At 35.9% G+C, this 16399-nt stretch overlaps 1 long non-coding RNA gene across 1 annotated transcript in view; it reads left to right on the top strand.

Annotated features, from left to right (window-relative positions):
- The window catches only part of LOC123289807 (uncharacterized), a 170293-nt gene that overhangs the window by 115222 nt on the left and 38672 nt on the right, over nucleotides 1-16399 (top strand). Inside the window, exon 4 of the long non-coding RNA XR_011505931.1 lies at nucleotides 3212-3238. This is a non-coding gene — a long non-coding RNA (uncharacterized lncRNA). The remainder of the gene's footprint in view (nucleotides 1-3211; nucleotides 3239-16399) is intronic.

Below are 16399 nucleotides of genomic sequence, written 5' to 3'. Positions count from 1 at the left end.
ACTTTTATTTTATACCTTTTTCTATTTTTTCAAACCCACAACACTTCACTCTTAGCTTTTGATCTTGCTTTCTATATAACTGAGAAATTAGAAGCAATAAAAGAGAACTTCTATAATATTCCACTGCCATATATATATCTACCAATGAACATTAGTGCCAATATACATTATCTTCCTACTTCGCGTCACCCATCTACTTTGCACCAGCTCACATCCCTTTTCATTGTTACTCAGGATCATTCTTATAACAATTGTTCTCTCTCTTGCCTATATCAGCAGCTTTAATCATCTATTACATCTTTCCCATCAGTACAGAACATACTGGAACTTTTCTCATCTTAAGGACAACAACAAAGCTCCTCCTGACTTACTTTCCTTCCTCCTACCACCAATTTTTCTTCTTACTTTTGTAGTAAAACTCCTTGAAAACTTTCTCTATACTTGCTGCCTTTGTTTCTCTTGATTAGTTGTAATCTGTCTTTCACTCTACTTTATCAAGGTCACCAACTGACTTCCAAATTGTAAAATCCAATGAACACTTCTTGGTCCTCATGTTACTTCACCCATCAGAAGCATTTGGCACCACTGATCTCTTCCTTCTCTTTGATGTACTTTTTCTTGCTTGGCTTCCTGGACAACTGCTACTCTTGCTTTTTCTCCTATCCCATTGACCTTTTCTTATTAGTCATCTTTGCTGTTTTATTTCTCATTTCTCCGATGTTTTTTTTGAGGAAGATTAGCCCTGAGTTAACATTTGCTGCCAATCCTCCTCTTTTTGCTGAGGAAGACTGGCCCTGAGCTAACATCTGTGCCCATCTTCCTCTATTTTATATGTGGGATGCCTACACAGCATGGCGTGCCAAGCGGTGCTGTGTCCGCACCCGGGATCTGAACTGACGAACCCCGGGCTGCCGAGAAGCAGAATATGTGAACTTAACCACTATGCCACTGGGCCAGCCCCACATTTCTCCAATTTTTTAATAATGGTGGGCCCAGTTCCCAGTCCTTGGTCCTCTTTTAATTTCTGTATAAACCCAACTCTTAATGAGCCTTAAAGATCTTAACAAGTTTCATGATTATATATTGATAATAGTCTGATGACTACCAAATTTATTTCTAAGATAGTCTCCTCTCTGAACTCCAGATTAATATATTTAATTGACTACTCGAAATCTCTACTTACAGTTCTGCTAGTTATCTCAAACTTAGTGTGTTCCAAACTGAGCTTTCTGTGTTTTTTTTCCCCAAGCCTACTGCTCTCCTAATCTTTCCCATCTTAGTAAATTGCAACTGCATTCTTCTAGTTGCTAAGGCAAAAAATCTTGGAGTCATCTTTGATTTTTCTCATTTGCTTACAACCTATGTCTAATCTGTAAAGAAATCTTACTGGTTGTGCTTTCACATATAACCACAATCTGACCATCCTACATAGCTCCTTCCTTCACCTCCTGTATGTCTTTACTCCAGTGTCACTTTCTCAATGGAAGTCACGATAAGTCACTTTGGACCCTCACACCCAACCACAGCATTCTCTATCCCCCTTTCCTCTTGCATGTTTATTCTTTATTCCTCATTACTATTTAACATCCTGTATATTTTACTTCTGTGCCTCTTATATTGTCCATCACAGCAAAGATTTTTGCTTGTTTCATTTGCTGCTGTATCCCCAATGTTTAAAACAGTGCCTGACACATAGTTGGAATTTAATAAATATTTGCTGGATGAATGAATAAAAAAGTTAGTACTGAGAATTAGGAAAAGTAAGATATTTAGATCCATATGTACAAGAGCAAATAGGCCCTTGGTTATTATCTCCATGGTTCCCCTGTGAGTAAAATTTTAGTTTTATGAAGTAGCAGCTTAATAACAATAATAACAACAGAGTACCTATTATGTGCATAAGCCATCCCACATGCTTTATTCACTTCTTATTTAAGCTGTACAACCATAAGAAATAGCTATCTGTCTTACAGATGAGGCTAAGCAACTTCTTCAAAGTCACCTTGGTAGCAAGTGATTATGCTGGGATTCAAAATCAGTTCCATCTGACTCCAGAGTTCCATTTTTTTCCACTGTAATACATGGCTTACTTTTTGGATCTTGGCTGGTGTTTTGGTAAATGGGGGTATTAACATAGGCCATAAACTAGGCGGAAAAACTGAATGGTATGCCATTAAGCCCGTTGAGTTCACCATTTTCTTTATTGCACAAATTTCGGTATAATGAAATTTTAATATCTTCTTTATTTGTGGGGAGACCTGAACAGTCAAAATGTAGGGTAAGCATTGTTCACATTTTTAATTGAAAGTTAAAGGTTGTCCTGTATCAAAATGCATGCATGTAATACTACAAACAGGTGTGCTTGACCTTTTTTAGTGTAATATTTGGTTGTTAAAAACGGAGTTTTATTTGGTTTGAATGTCTCTCTTGCATTTAGGAGGCAATAAAAAAGCCCTCCTGCAGCTAATTTAATAACAGCAAATTCTCACAGATGTAATGCAAATATCTGCTGCGAGGCAAAGCCTGCTTCATTTTATTTATTTATCTCTGCATTCATTACATTGATTACACTGTAATGGAATTCAGGGACCCTAACAATGGAAGAGAAAATTGGATAGGTGCATGTGAGGGAAAATTAGTGGGCTATTTGTCCTGCATTCAGACCAGACATGGTGATTTTTGTTTTGAGCTTTGTAACTCATTTTCTTTGGAACCACGATAGCCAACGTAGATGTCACTCAATTTCCAAATGTAACTTGGAACATTTTTTTTTCTTTTGATACATTTTTAATTATATGATAAAATATGTTGGTAAAGCAATCTGCATTCACATATAAAACTTCATTTTCTAGATCAAAGAAAATGTTCATTGTAAATCGCACATACTTGAGTAATTTAATGATTTAGGATTTAGGAGAACTGATTCCTAGTTCCAACTTTTACATTTTCTTAATATTTCTGTGCCTTGATTTCTTCCTCTGAAAAGTGAGAATAATCCTCATCCTGTTTATTTTGTGGACATGTTGAAACTTGCATCAGGTAATTTATGAGAAATCACTTTGTAAATTGGAGTGCCTATGTAAATGTAAAACGATAGTGATTTTATTACTATTGTATCGCTTAAAGGGATTAGTGTTTTATCAACTTTACACTTTTTCCAAAAATCAATTGTTTTGGATTATAACATTCACCTGTTTTGATTATTTTTCAGTTAATGCAGAATTTTGTGGAGTATAAGGTAAGCCATTGATGGATTTAAACTATAGTACTGGTAATTGATCAACATCCTAACACTTATTTAGATGGCATTTTATTTTTCACCTTCATTTTTCTTTTGTCACTAAAATAATTAATGTTGATGTTTCTATCGTTTCTATTTTTTGTGGTTATAAATAAGGCAATAATGCACACTTAAGTGTATATGCCTTTGCATATTTGTGTAACTTAATCCCAAGTTTTCTGGTTTACATGATCTGCACTTTATAAAGGCTTTTGCCTAGATCCTATCTGGGTTAAAAATAGAAGACCCTTTTGTTGGCCTCTCCCAAATTCTTCACTTTAAATCTATAATTTTAAATCTACAAGAGGATCATCTGAACATCACATTCCACAATATATGTAAGTACTGAAACACAATCAATTTGTGTGTCAAAAAGAAAAAGAAAACATAATCAGACTTTCTGTTATTGGTTTCTAATTTAATTCCATTGTGGTCAGAGAACATACTTTGTATGACCTATGTCCTTGGTTTTATGGCCCCAAATATGGTCTACCTTAGAAAATGTTCTGTTTCCACTTAAAAAGAATGCATAATCTGCTGCTGTTGGGTAGAGTGTTCTACAGATGTCAGTTCTATAGATCTCAGAAGTTGGTTGATAGTGTTGTTCAAGTTTTCTTTATCTGTGTTAGTTTGCTAGGGCTTCCATAACAAAATGCCACAAACTGAGGATCTGAAAGTCTGACACCAAGGTGTTGGCAGAGCCGTACTTCCTCTGAAGGCCCCATTCCAGGCCTCTCTCCTAGCTTCTGGTAGTTCCTTGGCTTGTGGCATCAGAACTCCAAACTTCACATAGCGTTATTCCCGTGTGCTTGCCTTGTGTCCAAATTTCTCCTTTTTAGAAGTCAGTCCAATCATATTGGATTAGGGGCCTATCCTACTCTGGGATGATGGCTTTTTTGTTTTTGAGGAATATAAGCCCTGAACTAACTGCTGCCAATCCTCCTCTTTTTGCTGAGGAGGACTGGCCCTGAGCTAACATCCGTGCCCATCTTCCTCTACTGTATACGTGGGACGCCCACCACAACACGGCTTTTGCCAAGCGGTGCCATGTCCACGCCTGGGATCCGAACTGGCAAACCCCGGGCTGCCAAAGCTGAACGTGCGCACTTAACCGCTGTGCCACTGGGCCTGCCCCTGATGGCATCTTAATTTAGCTATGTCCGCAATACCTCTATTTCCAAATAAGATTACATCTGGATATTGGGGGTTAGGGCTTCAACATGTGAATTTTGAGGGGGACACAATTTAACCCATAACATTGTCCTTACTGATTTTCTGTTTGCTTTTCTATATATTCTGGGGAGACAGGTATTGTAATTTCTAATGTTAATTGTAGATTTGTCTGTTTTTCTCTCTTTACGGTTCTGCAGAATTTTGCTTTATGTATTTTAAGCTCTATTATTAGGTGTATAAACTCTTTGAATTGTTATTTTCTCTTGACAAATTAACTCCTTTTTTTATTATGAAATAACCTTCTTAATCACTGGTAAATATATAATAATTTTTGTTCTGAAATCCACTTTGTCAAATATTAATCTAGATACTCAAGCTTTCCTTTGCTTTGTGTTTATCTATATCTAGATCTATATTTATCTATACGTCTTCTTCTTAGTCACCTTTCCTGTCTTTTTCCTCATTTCTCTGATTCGATTTGTGAGGTATGGATTCTTGGAAATGTCTTGTCACACAAGCCCTGTGAAGATTTGGTATAAAATGTTTCATAGCTTAAACACTGCTCACTGTGTGAAGAGACTTACAAACCTCACTTTGAGGCCTCATCTATTATTCTGAGCGAGACAGCAAGTGTGTGACGCATAAAGAAAGGCCCCGGGTGCCACAGATATCTCCCCTCTTCTACTGTGCTTCTTGATGACATGTATCTTTAAAATGATTGAAGTCTGATAATGAGTAAGATCCCTGATTTGTGGGAATCTGATCCTTTTGACAATTGAATCCTTTGTGTTGGCTCATACACTTAAACGTTTAGACACACATCTGCAAAAAAGAGAATTTTAAATTTTCTAAAACAATGTTGACTTCAAGATCCCATTTTACTTGGTAGTAGCTGAGGTAGAAGGCTTGGGGAATTGTAGGGGAACACAAATTTGCCAGTTGAAGATTTATTACTTTTTTCAGATTTAAAACAGATAAATAGTAAATTTAAAACTGGTAATAGTCATTGCATTCGAAGTTCTAATGCCCAGTAAGTCATTTCATGTTTTCCCCCTTCTATATTTTAACGTGAGTTCTGGAGGCAGGAAGAAGTTTCCTTGCCCTCACTGAGTTGAGGGGTGATTTGTCTAAGTGAGGGTCCTGCTGTTATGTGAATTCTCTCTTGTCTTGCCCAGTCAGTGTGCATTTGCTGGCATATGCTATTGCACTATGAGCTGGTGACACTCATCTTCTGGTCTCTCTGCAAGGCCAATGAATAGGGGAATGGCTGTCTCCATCTGCTGACCTGGCCTCATCTTGGAACCTTCCGTTCCTGCAGGTCCTCTGAGACTCAGCCATGTCATCCCTCAAGTCCCAAGTCCTTGAATTTCCGCACCCCTCGCCAGCGGCCCTTTGTCAGATCCTCTGGCTCTAGACCAAATGTCAATGCTTGGGTATTTTTCATAACCCAAGGAGCCAAAGCAATCTTCCTCGGACTCTCTTCTGCTCAAGTATTCTCTACATAATTTCTATTTTGCTGAAGCTGTTCTATATTGTGGTAGGTGATTTTCTTTTAGAATCTCTAGTGGTAAATAGGGGAAAAGACTGTCTAATTTCAACTGCATGCTCTCTCATGTTTTGATGTCATTGCCTGTTGCTAATAAACTGAGGCAGTAATAGGGAGCCTGGCATCCCACCTTTTTGCTCTGCTCTTGGTGCCTCTTGTCCCTTTCAGCTTACCTCTGGCAAGCTCCTTCCTTGCTCTATTGAATAGGAGTCTCCTTATGACATAAACTTTTACATTTTTATTCCATGGGCTTCTTTGAACCCTCCCTCATTTTCCTGTTGCAGTAAATCACACGTCTAATACCTAATGGCTAAGCAGTGTAGGAGGACGTGATTTATGTGGTCACAAACCATATATTGGTTAAATATTTCGATAACTATTGTCCCTATTATGTAAATCAAACCAACAAGAAAGAAGCAAACTGAAGATCAGATAGCATTCAGATTTTACTAATAATATTTCGAGGCGTGTTGGAACTGGATGAAGTTGCCAGGATGAGTTACCATTTGTTGAAAAAAATTGCCTAGAAGGGGAGCCAGAGGAAGCTGCAAAGGATAGGGCGATTAAATGAGATACCAGGGTCCTGCGGAGCCACTCTATGCACAAGACACTCATCATAGCTTATTTCATATACTGCTTTTATTAACGTTGTAAGTTAGATTTTTTTTACCCCTCCTTTATATATGAAGAATCAGAGAAGAAAATTACAGCTAAACGTGACGGACAGAGTGTGAACCAACAAATGCCCATTTTGTGAATCCCAAACCTGTGTTTCTATAATCAAATCCTCCTATAGGTGCTAGAAAAATCCTGAGCCTCATGTCTGCAGAAACTAAAGGCATAATCTATCCCTACTAGCACCAACACAAAGGAGTAGCTAGGCTCTTGTGCCGTTTGTGAATTTTTTCCCATTAAAGTTACACCTGTTCACACTTATTTTTCTGTTTAAAATCTTGTCAATAGACACACAGGTAGGGAGACTATTCTCGAGTGTTGTTCGCCTCTGGAGAAAAACCCAAACCTATAAGTGAGAGAAAGTTTATAGTTCGTAAAGGAGATAGCTATAAATGTACATAGGTGTTTTGGGAGAAACAAAGCGAAAACAGTTTTAGCAAAGTGTATCTTGGATGCTTGAAAATGTGGCGCTACAAAAACTTAAATTGGGCTCAACAGTTCTTGAGACTTTGATCTAAATCAAAAGGTTTTTGGACAGCTTATGGATTTTTTCTTCCCTGAAACCGTTGGAGGCCATAGATTTGAAAAGGAATTTCACACAGATATGATTATCACAGCACAGATAAACTGTTATCTCTACAGAACAGAAGTAGGCAAGTCAGTGTTTTGTGGGACCAGGTTCCTCAGCCATGGAGAAATCAGAGGTGTGGGAAAGCTGAACTGAATACATGGGATATTATGCATGTTAAAGGGTCCATGATGAAATCTCATCAACATAAACGTCACCAAGTCACTGACATGTAAACAAGATGGTTTTATATTGAATGGCTTGGGAAAGAGAATTTCTGCTCTTTCTCTATGAATTTTAATTTAGCTAGAAAATATAGCTATGCCAACTAAAATGTCACCATCTGAAGCAATAATTTCCACATTTTCTAAATTGCATCTCTTATCAGTAAAACATTTTAAAGCACTCTTCTCCAAATTGTGTATCTTTTATTTATTTTTAAATGTTATAGTGTGTTAATATACATTATAAAAAGTATACAAAAATGGAAATTTAAAGCACAAGTAAAATTAAATATTTAAATATTTAAAAATTAAAAAATTTTTAATGTATAACAAACTTCTTGCTTTTACTTAAAATGCTAGTATCATCATTAATAGAAATATAATTGAATGTGTTTCATTCCTTTTGAAAAACTTGGTTTAACACCTTGTGATCCAGTTATCTGAAGGTCTCATTCTAAGGTGAGTTTATTTCGGTATTTGCTTTTAAAAAGTGTCACAGCTGATAAAGGTGCCTCACAAAGATGAATTGAAATAGAAGAAAGAAATGTATCATTGGTTACGTTTATCAACCATGGAATTCATGGAAAAATTCATCTACCAATGTTTTAAGGTTTTAAATTAAAAAGTATTAAATTTCCATATTCCTTGATATCAATACCTTTTTCTGACAAACCAATTAAGAGATGTTCTGTATTAAAACAAAATAGTTATGAAATCATCTCAGCTTTCTTATTTGCAAAATTTGAAAACACATTAGGGAATTGTTTCTAAATTTTTGAGTGTGACGGTGTGAGAGTTTTATGTGTTATGCACATTCATCATTTTTAGCAAGAAAATCACTTAAGCAGGAAACCTTTCCCAAGCATTCATTTTCAAAATGTTCCATTTTATTCTGAAAACAAGTTGGTCTCTCAACATTGTTAAAATGTCAACTTTATCATGAAAGGATTTATTAAGTATGTTTACTTTGTCAAAATATTTGCTAGATACAGATTATTGAAGGCCACTGATCCAGGAAAGGTAAGCAATTTAGGAAGTTTTATTTTTATACAAGAGTAGTGCTGAAATCATATTTAACTTGGCAAATCTTCTTAAGTACTTGGCTTGCACTAACCAGTGGACCTGTTGTGGCAGAAAAGAATTTTCTGGTTACTGCTCATATCGTTACAGAATATTATAACTATTCTACTATTTAATATTCCTGTTTTTATAAATGCAATTGCAGGATGACATTCCAAAGTAAGCAGCTGGAATTGCCCACAAAAGCTGCCAGTCAATGAATGTGGGAGGGTGAGATCATCAAACCCTCTTTGATGTAGAATTTATTCTTCCCTCAGGTTACTTCACAGCAGGGTGCCTGGACCAAGCAAAATATTAAATATGAGCAAAATTTTCTTTTTTATTTTTTAGATTAAAAATACATAATTAAGATGTTCCAATTCCGGTGGATTATTACAAATGTTGAGGAAGTACCCACTACTTTGGAGATCATAGAGCCGAAGTGGTCCTCAAACTTTAGTGTGATAAGAATCATCTGGAAAGAGTATTAAATAGTAGATGTCAGGCCCTATCCAGAGAGATTGTGATTTAATACATCTGAAGTGTGATTTGAAAATCTGTAATCTTACCAAACATCTTAGATATTTCAAATGCAGTTCCTTAGAAAATCGTACTTTGAGAAACCCAGACTAAAGAGCCTAAAAGAATTTTGCATATTTCCCTCATGGTATCATCCTTGGTTTAAGGTTGATGGTATAATCTTTGATCATTAGCACACCAAAGTTCAGTTTGAGACTTTGCATAAATACCCAGGGAATGAAATGTGGTGAATGGGTGATGGCTCTTTAATATGTTTAATTAGAGAGCTGTAATTAATAGGTAGACAAGATTACCAACATAGACCTATCTAATTTGTACATAGAAGGTGATGACTTATAACCCTGATGCCAGCCAGGAATTGCATTCCCCGACCCCTATAGATAAAATCTCCTTAAGCTTTTCATCACACATTCTGAGGAGATCCAATGCCAGAGCCAGATTTCTGTGAATTCTTAAGTGATTTACAAGTTTTCATGATCACTTCTGGCTTTAAATTCCCATTCTTGTTGGGTTTCACTTCCAGTGTCCTTTCTCATCACTCTGCTTTGGGCTCAGTGGAGAGAATCAATAACTTTTTCTTTTCTTCAACCAACCTGCATTGAACTTAGGCAATGCGTTTGGATGTTAGATAGCCCTTCCGTTAACTATTTGCCCATGTTGATGTCAGGACTTTCTCACTGACCCCCTTGGTCCCTGGCTTCCAGCCTCTTGCCAGCGCACTATTTTCCCTCTCCCTGCAAAACCCCTCTCCGATTGGTGTGCCTGGTAATTTACTGCTCTGCCTGCTACTCAGCTGCTTCTATTCCAATTCTATTTCGGGGTCATTTGTTCTAAAAAGCCATTAGCCACACTGAAGAATTTACAGAGACTTTAAATCTCTTTTCTTTCTTCCTCCATCATCCATCTCTGAAAATGAAAGGGAAGAGAACCTCTACTCAGTTTTGCATTCTGAGTGATGTCACTATCTTCAGAAAGCAGAAACAGCTACCAGCAGTCATTTTTTTTTTTAAATTATGAAGTTCACTAAGTTATGAAATTCACATAACATAAAATTATCCTTTTTCAAGCATGGAATTCGGTGGTGCTTAGTACATGCATAATGTTGGGCAACCACCCCCTCTATCTAGTTCAAAAACATTTTCATCAACCCGGATGAAACCTCATTCCCGTAACCACTTATTCTCCATTTCCCGTTGCCTCCAGCCCCTGGCACCAATCTGCTCTCTGTCTCAATGGATTTACCTATTTTGGGTATTTCAGATGAATGAGTTCATATAATATATGACCTTTTATGTCCAGTTCGTTTCACTTAGCACAGTGTTTTGAGATTCATCCACGTTGTAACATGTATCAGCACTTCGTTCCTTTTGATGGATGAATAATATAGTCCATTGCATGTAGATAACATAATTTGTTTATCTGTTCACCTGTTGATGGACGTTTGAGCTGTTTCTACCTTTGGCTATTGTGAATAATGCTACAATGAACATTTGTGTACAAGTATTTGAGTACAATTTTGGTTTTAAATAATTGTTTTTCATTCCTTAGCACTAGTTTCCCTTTCACACATTGAATAAATTATTGCAGTGATCTGACATGTTGGAGTACTTGAATTTTATACTGATCACTATTTTGGCTTTTAATTTAGGTTGTTGATTTCTGTTTTAGCTTTTGGTGGTGTTTTCCTGGGGAGGAAGTGGAGACTAGGTTTGGCCAGAGATTTGTACCTGGATCAGCTTGCTCCTCACTGTGTAAGTGGCAGTGAATTTTGGGCCACCAGCTGAAGACATGCTCTGTGAAGCCAATGCCAAAAGTGGTAATTGGAAGGAAAGAGCCAAGGAGTACTGGGCCTTGAAAGTTGAAGAAAAGGGAGCGTTACATGAAAGCCAGGTTCTGGGATTCAGTGGACATGATTTAAGACCAAGACACATTTCTGCCGCATTTCTGTATTCTCTTAGTGCATATGTCCCACCTTTTTGTGGCTTGTCTTGTTTTTTTTTAGGTTACCTATATTCACCAGGAGGGGTTAAGTGTTTCATCTTCTTACTGCATGAATCAGAATCAGGAAACTACTATCATCACTTTTGTTAGTGATCAGTCATACTGTTAAAAAAGTTTACTTAAACTATGTCATTTTTAATATTAGGCTTCTTCAGCCTAACATTAGGCTGTCTTCTGTGCATTGGATGCACACAGGGATAAAAAGTAAGAAACAACTGAAAGAAGGAGAGAGCATTATTAACACTCAGTTACAGCTTTTGAGTCAGGAGTTAACTGCTTGTCTACAAACCTATGTGTTTTTTTCCAGCTAGTCAATTCCTCCTAAATTTTCCAGCAATTGTATAATCAATGTGGCTGCTTAAACACTTAAAGCAAATCAAGTCAATAAGATTTTCTAAAGAAATTGGAATTAGTTCTGTGTTGCCTTTTATTATTTGGGGAAAAAGATCATGTTTATTGTCCATTTGACAGGTTTTTATTTGCAGGTTTATTTGAAGGAATCAAAATTAAAGCAAATAACTATTAATATAGGGAGAATGTTGCTTAGAGTGAAGACTAAGAATATTAAGTAGATTGTTTTTGTTGGTTGCCAATTTTATTTTGTTTTTTTCCAGCTTTACTGAAGTATAATTGACATAAAATTGTCTATATATAAGATGTATGTGATGGTTTGATATGCCTATACATTGTGAAATAATTACCACAATCAAGTTAATTCATACATCCATCACCTCACAGTTACCTTTTTTTTTTGGTGTAATAAGAAAAATTAAGATCTACTCTCCTAGCAAATTTCATGTATACTATGCAGTATCATTAACTATAGTCACCATACTGTACATCAGACCCCCAGAATTTATTCATCTTATAATAGAAAGTTTATACCCTTTGACCAACAGCTCCTTCTTATCCCTACCCCCATCCCCTTGTAAACACCATTCTATTCTTTGGTTCTGAGTTCAACTTTTAGATTCACATATAAGTGAGATCATACAGATTTGTCTTTCTCTCAGGTTTATTTTACTTAGCATAATGTTCAATCCATGTTGTTGCAAATAACAGTCTTTCCTTCTTTCTCAAGGCTGAATAATATTCCATTGTATATATACACCACATCTTCTTTATCCTTTCTTCTGTCAATGGACACTTAGGTTGTTTCCATGTCTTGGCTATTGTGAATAATGCTGCAGTGAACATGTGAATGCAGATACCTCTTCGAGATACTGATTTCGTTTTCTTTGGATATATTCCCAGAAGTGAGATTGCTAGATCATATGGTGGCTCTATTTGTAATTTTTTGAAGAACCTCCATACTGTTTTCCATAGTGGCTGCACCAATTTACATTCCCACCAACAGTGTACAAGAGTTCCCTTGTCTCCATATTCTCATCAATACTTACCTCATGTCTTTTTCATAAAAGCCATCCTAGTAGATGTGAGGTGATATCTCATTGTGGTTTTTGGTTTGCATTTCCCTGATGGTTAGCAATGCTGAGCATTTTAGTTGACTGCATATGTGTAGTTTTATTTCTGGGCTGTTTATTCTATTCTTTTGGTTTATGTGTCTGTTTTTATGCCAGGACCATACTGTTTTGATTACTTTAGCTTTGTGATATAGTTTGAAATTGGAAGGGTGATACCTCCAGCATTATTCTCTCTCAAGATTGCTTTGGCTATTTGTGGTCTTTTGTGGTTCTATACAAATTTTGGGATTTTTTTTCTATTTCTGTGGGAAATTCCATTAGAAATTTGATAGGGGTTGCATTGAATGTATAAATTCCTTTGGGCAGTATGGACATTTTCGCAATGTTAATTTTTCCAATTCAAGAACATAGGATATCTTTCTATTTATTTGTGTCTTCTCACCTTTTTTCTTCAATGTCATGTAGTTTTCAGCATAGGAGTCTTTCACCTGCTTGGTTAAATTTATTCCTAAGTATCTTATTCTTTTGGATGCTATTGTAAAAAGAATTGTTTTTTAATTTCTTTTTTAGGTAATTTGTTGTTAGCATATAGAAACATAACTGATTTATGTGTGTTGATTTTGTATCCTGCAACTTTACTCAGTGTGTTTACTAGTTCTAACAGTTTCTTGGTGGAGTTTTTCAGGTTTTCTATATGCAAGATCATGTCATCTGAGAACAGAGACAGTTTAACTTCTTTCTGATTTGGATGTCTTTTATTTCTTTTTCTTGCCAAATTGCTCTGGCTAGGATTTCCAATGCTATGTTGAATAGTAGGTGCCAATTTTTTTTTAAACATCTTGATTGAGGTATAATTTGCTATCATAAAATTCACATGTTTTTAAGTGTGCAATTCAAGGAATTTTGGTCCATATACAGAGTTGTGGAAACATCACTACAATCCAGTTTCAGAGCATTCCATCCTCCCCAACAGATTCCTCAAGCCCGTTTGCAGTCGATCTCCACTCCTAACCTCAGCTTCAGGCAACCACTGATGTACTTTCTATCTCTATGGATTTGCTTCTATGGAAATAGCATATAAATATAATCACACAATGTGAAGTATTTTGCATCTGGTTTTTTTGTCCTGAGCTTAATGACTTTGAGAATCATCTCTGTTATAGCATGTGTCAGTATTTTTGTTTCTTTTTATTGCTGAATAATATTCCATTGTATTAATATAATACATTTTGATTTTTCCATTGGTGGATATTTGGAATATTTTCACTTTTTGGCTACTATAAATAATGCTGCTATGAACATTTTCATATGAGTCTTTGGGTTGATATATATTTTCATTTCTCTTGTGTAGGTTCCTAGGAGTAGAGTTGCTGTATCGTATATAAAATATATTTAATATTTTCAAAAACTGCTTTTGGTTTTCCAAAATGTACCATTTTACATTCCCACTAGCAATATGTGAGGACATTTCCAGTTTCTTTACATCCTCATCAACACTTGTTATTATCCATCTTTCTGATATAACCATTCTAGTGGATGTATTATGGTATCTCATTGTGGTTTAAATTTACATTTTCCTAAAGACTAATGATGTTTAGCATCTTTTAATGGGCTTATTAGCCGTCCTTATATCTTCTTTGTGAAATGTCTATTCAAATATGGTGCTCATTTTAAATTGGGTTGTTTTTCTTCTTATTACTGAATTTCAAAAATCCTTTATATATTCAAGATATGTTCTGTATCAGATACATAATTTGAAAATTTTCTCCCAATTTGTGGTTTGCCTTTTCATTTTCTTAATGGCCTATTTTGAAGGGTAAAAGTTTTTAATTTAGATGAAGTCTGATTTATCATTTTTTTTTCTTTTATGAACTATATTTTTGTTGTATTTAAGGGATCTTTGCTCAACTCAAGGTCACAAAAATTTTCCCATATTTTCTTCTAAAAGTTTTATGATTTTAGCTTACATTTAGATCTATGATCCATTTTAATTTAGGTCTCCAATAATTTTTGGTAGGATAGAAATTATAATAGAAGCCATTGGATGTACTAGTTATACTGGTTTTTTGTTGTAAGAAGCATAGACTCATTTAAGTGTTTCAAGTAAAAGCAAATCTATTGAACAAATACTAGAAAATTTGATGGAAGCTAATTTTAGGAAGAATAGTTAGGTCCCATGAAACTGGAAAGTCATCAGTCATCTTCTCTTTCTTGCTCTCTGTTTCTCTTTTGTTCAGATAAACTCAGGTCTACGAGACTTGTATTTTGGCCAAAACTTCCTTTTTCTTCAAAGCCCTAGAAAATCAGGTCTGTTAGAGTCATTTGCCATAGATTACTTCCTATGTGCTCTTTAATTTTTACTTTTTTTGTCGCCTTCTTTGGCTTCTACATTATTGGTTTGGTATTCATTTTCTTATATGCCTTTGCTTTTATACTCTCCTGATTTCAACAGATGTGAAACTTTAGTTAAAAGAATTCCTTTTCTAGTATTGTATTGTTCCCATGATTTTGCATGGGCTAGATTAGCCCTGTTACTTTCAGGTGAAAATGATCCAGATGTTTGATAATTTTAAGATCAAGAATCTTAAACTTGCTTAAATTGTTAAAATGTGTTATCTTTTAATTGATGCACTATCAATCATTAAGGAAGAATTAATGTGACTATTTCACAATGAATAGGCCTATATCTTATTTTCCAGATTGACTGAACTTTTTAACTTCCATTCAAAGAGTAGAGTCTGGATGGCCCTTGTCACTATAGCATGTTATATAGTGACTGTAATACTGGCTAGGGCATAGTTTAGGCATTAGGTGACATATTTCTGTTGCAAATGCTAAATTCTTATCTCCGGTTTTAAACCTTTAACTGCATTGGAAACTTTCTACAAACTTCCATAATGGGCTGGTCACCTTCCATTTGTCTTTCTGGATCTATTTTCCACTCTTCTCCACCTGCTTTGAGCCTCCTGGAAGCTAATTTATGGGACTGTATAAACAGTTCTCTAGGTCTCTGGATTTCAGTTGGGTTTGGCCCATGGAAGTCCTGATGAAATATGGGTACCTATCTTTTTTTCCACCATGTAGAAAAGTCTGACTTGAGGCTACTGCTCTTTTCTTGTGAAATCTGTTGCTGCATGTGGTCTGCTGAATGGTTGATCCAAAGCTGTTTCCTGTAAAGAAGTATCATTTATCAGGAATGCCACTGGCATTTTCTAGCGGACTATTTCATCTTGCTATTGCTTCTTCTCCTTCTCTTCTTTTTCCTCCTCACTTTTCTCCTTTTTGTTTTTGAAGTTGTGTCATGCTGTGTAGATAGAATTATCTATTGTATTCTGTGCTTGGGCTTGCCTGATTTTAGCTCATCAGAGAGAGTTGTGTTGATTTCTGATTGTGTATCATTTTAGTTGAATGTGTGGAGAAGACCTTTCCTGCCTCAATTTTTACTAAGGCATCAATACAACTGATTTTCAATGCCAAAGTGAGTATGAGCTAAGTCCTTATTTTCAGATATTATAGAGAAAAACGTCAAGAAGCATACTCATGACTCTTGCATCCCTTGGCCAGATCAAGGATATAGAAAAAGTCAGAGAATAATGAGAAGGGCTTTGTGAGAAAATTTACTAGGTAGAGTGCTGTTGTCATTCTGTGAATCCCTACCTACATCCCAGACAGCAAGGGGAAATAAGAGTTGAGGGGGCTGCCTGACTCATCCCTGACAAGCTAATGTAGTCTATGATTGCAGGATGGAAGTCAGCTTTTACTTAAAGTTTAATAGGATAAAGGAATTGTGAGTGTTCCCTGTGTCTAGAGGGAGATTCCACAAGACAGAGCATGCCAGAATAGATCTGTCTTTGGTCTTTCCCAAAAGGGAGAGTGAAGGGATTCATTCCAATGGTGAGAGTCTCTGTA

The sequence above is a fragment of the Equus asinus genome, chromosome 9 (genome assembly GCF_041296235.1).
Source record: "Equus asinus isolate D_3611 breed Donkey chromosome 9, EquAss-T2T_v2, whole genome shotgun sequence".
Taxonomy (NCBI): domain Eukaryota; kingdom Metazoa; phylum Chordata; class Mammalia; order Perissodactyla; family Equidae; genus Equus; species Equus asinus.
This window is presented reverse-complemented; position numbering and strand designations above follow the sequence as displayed.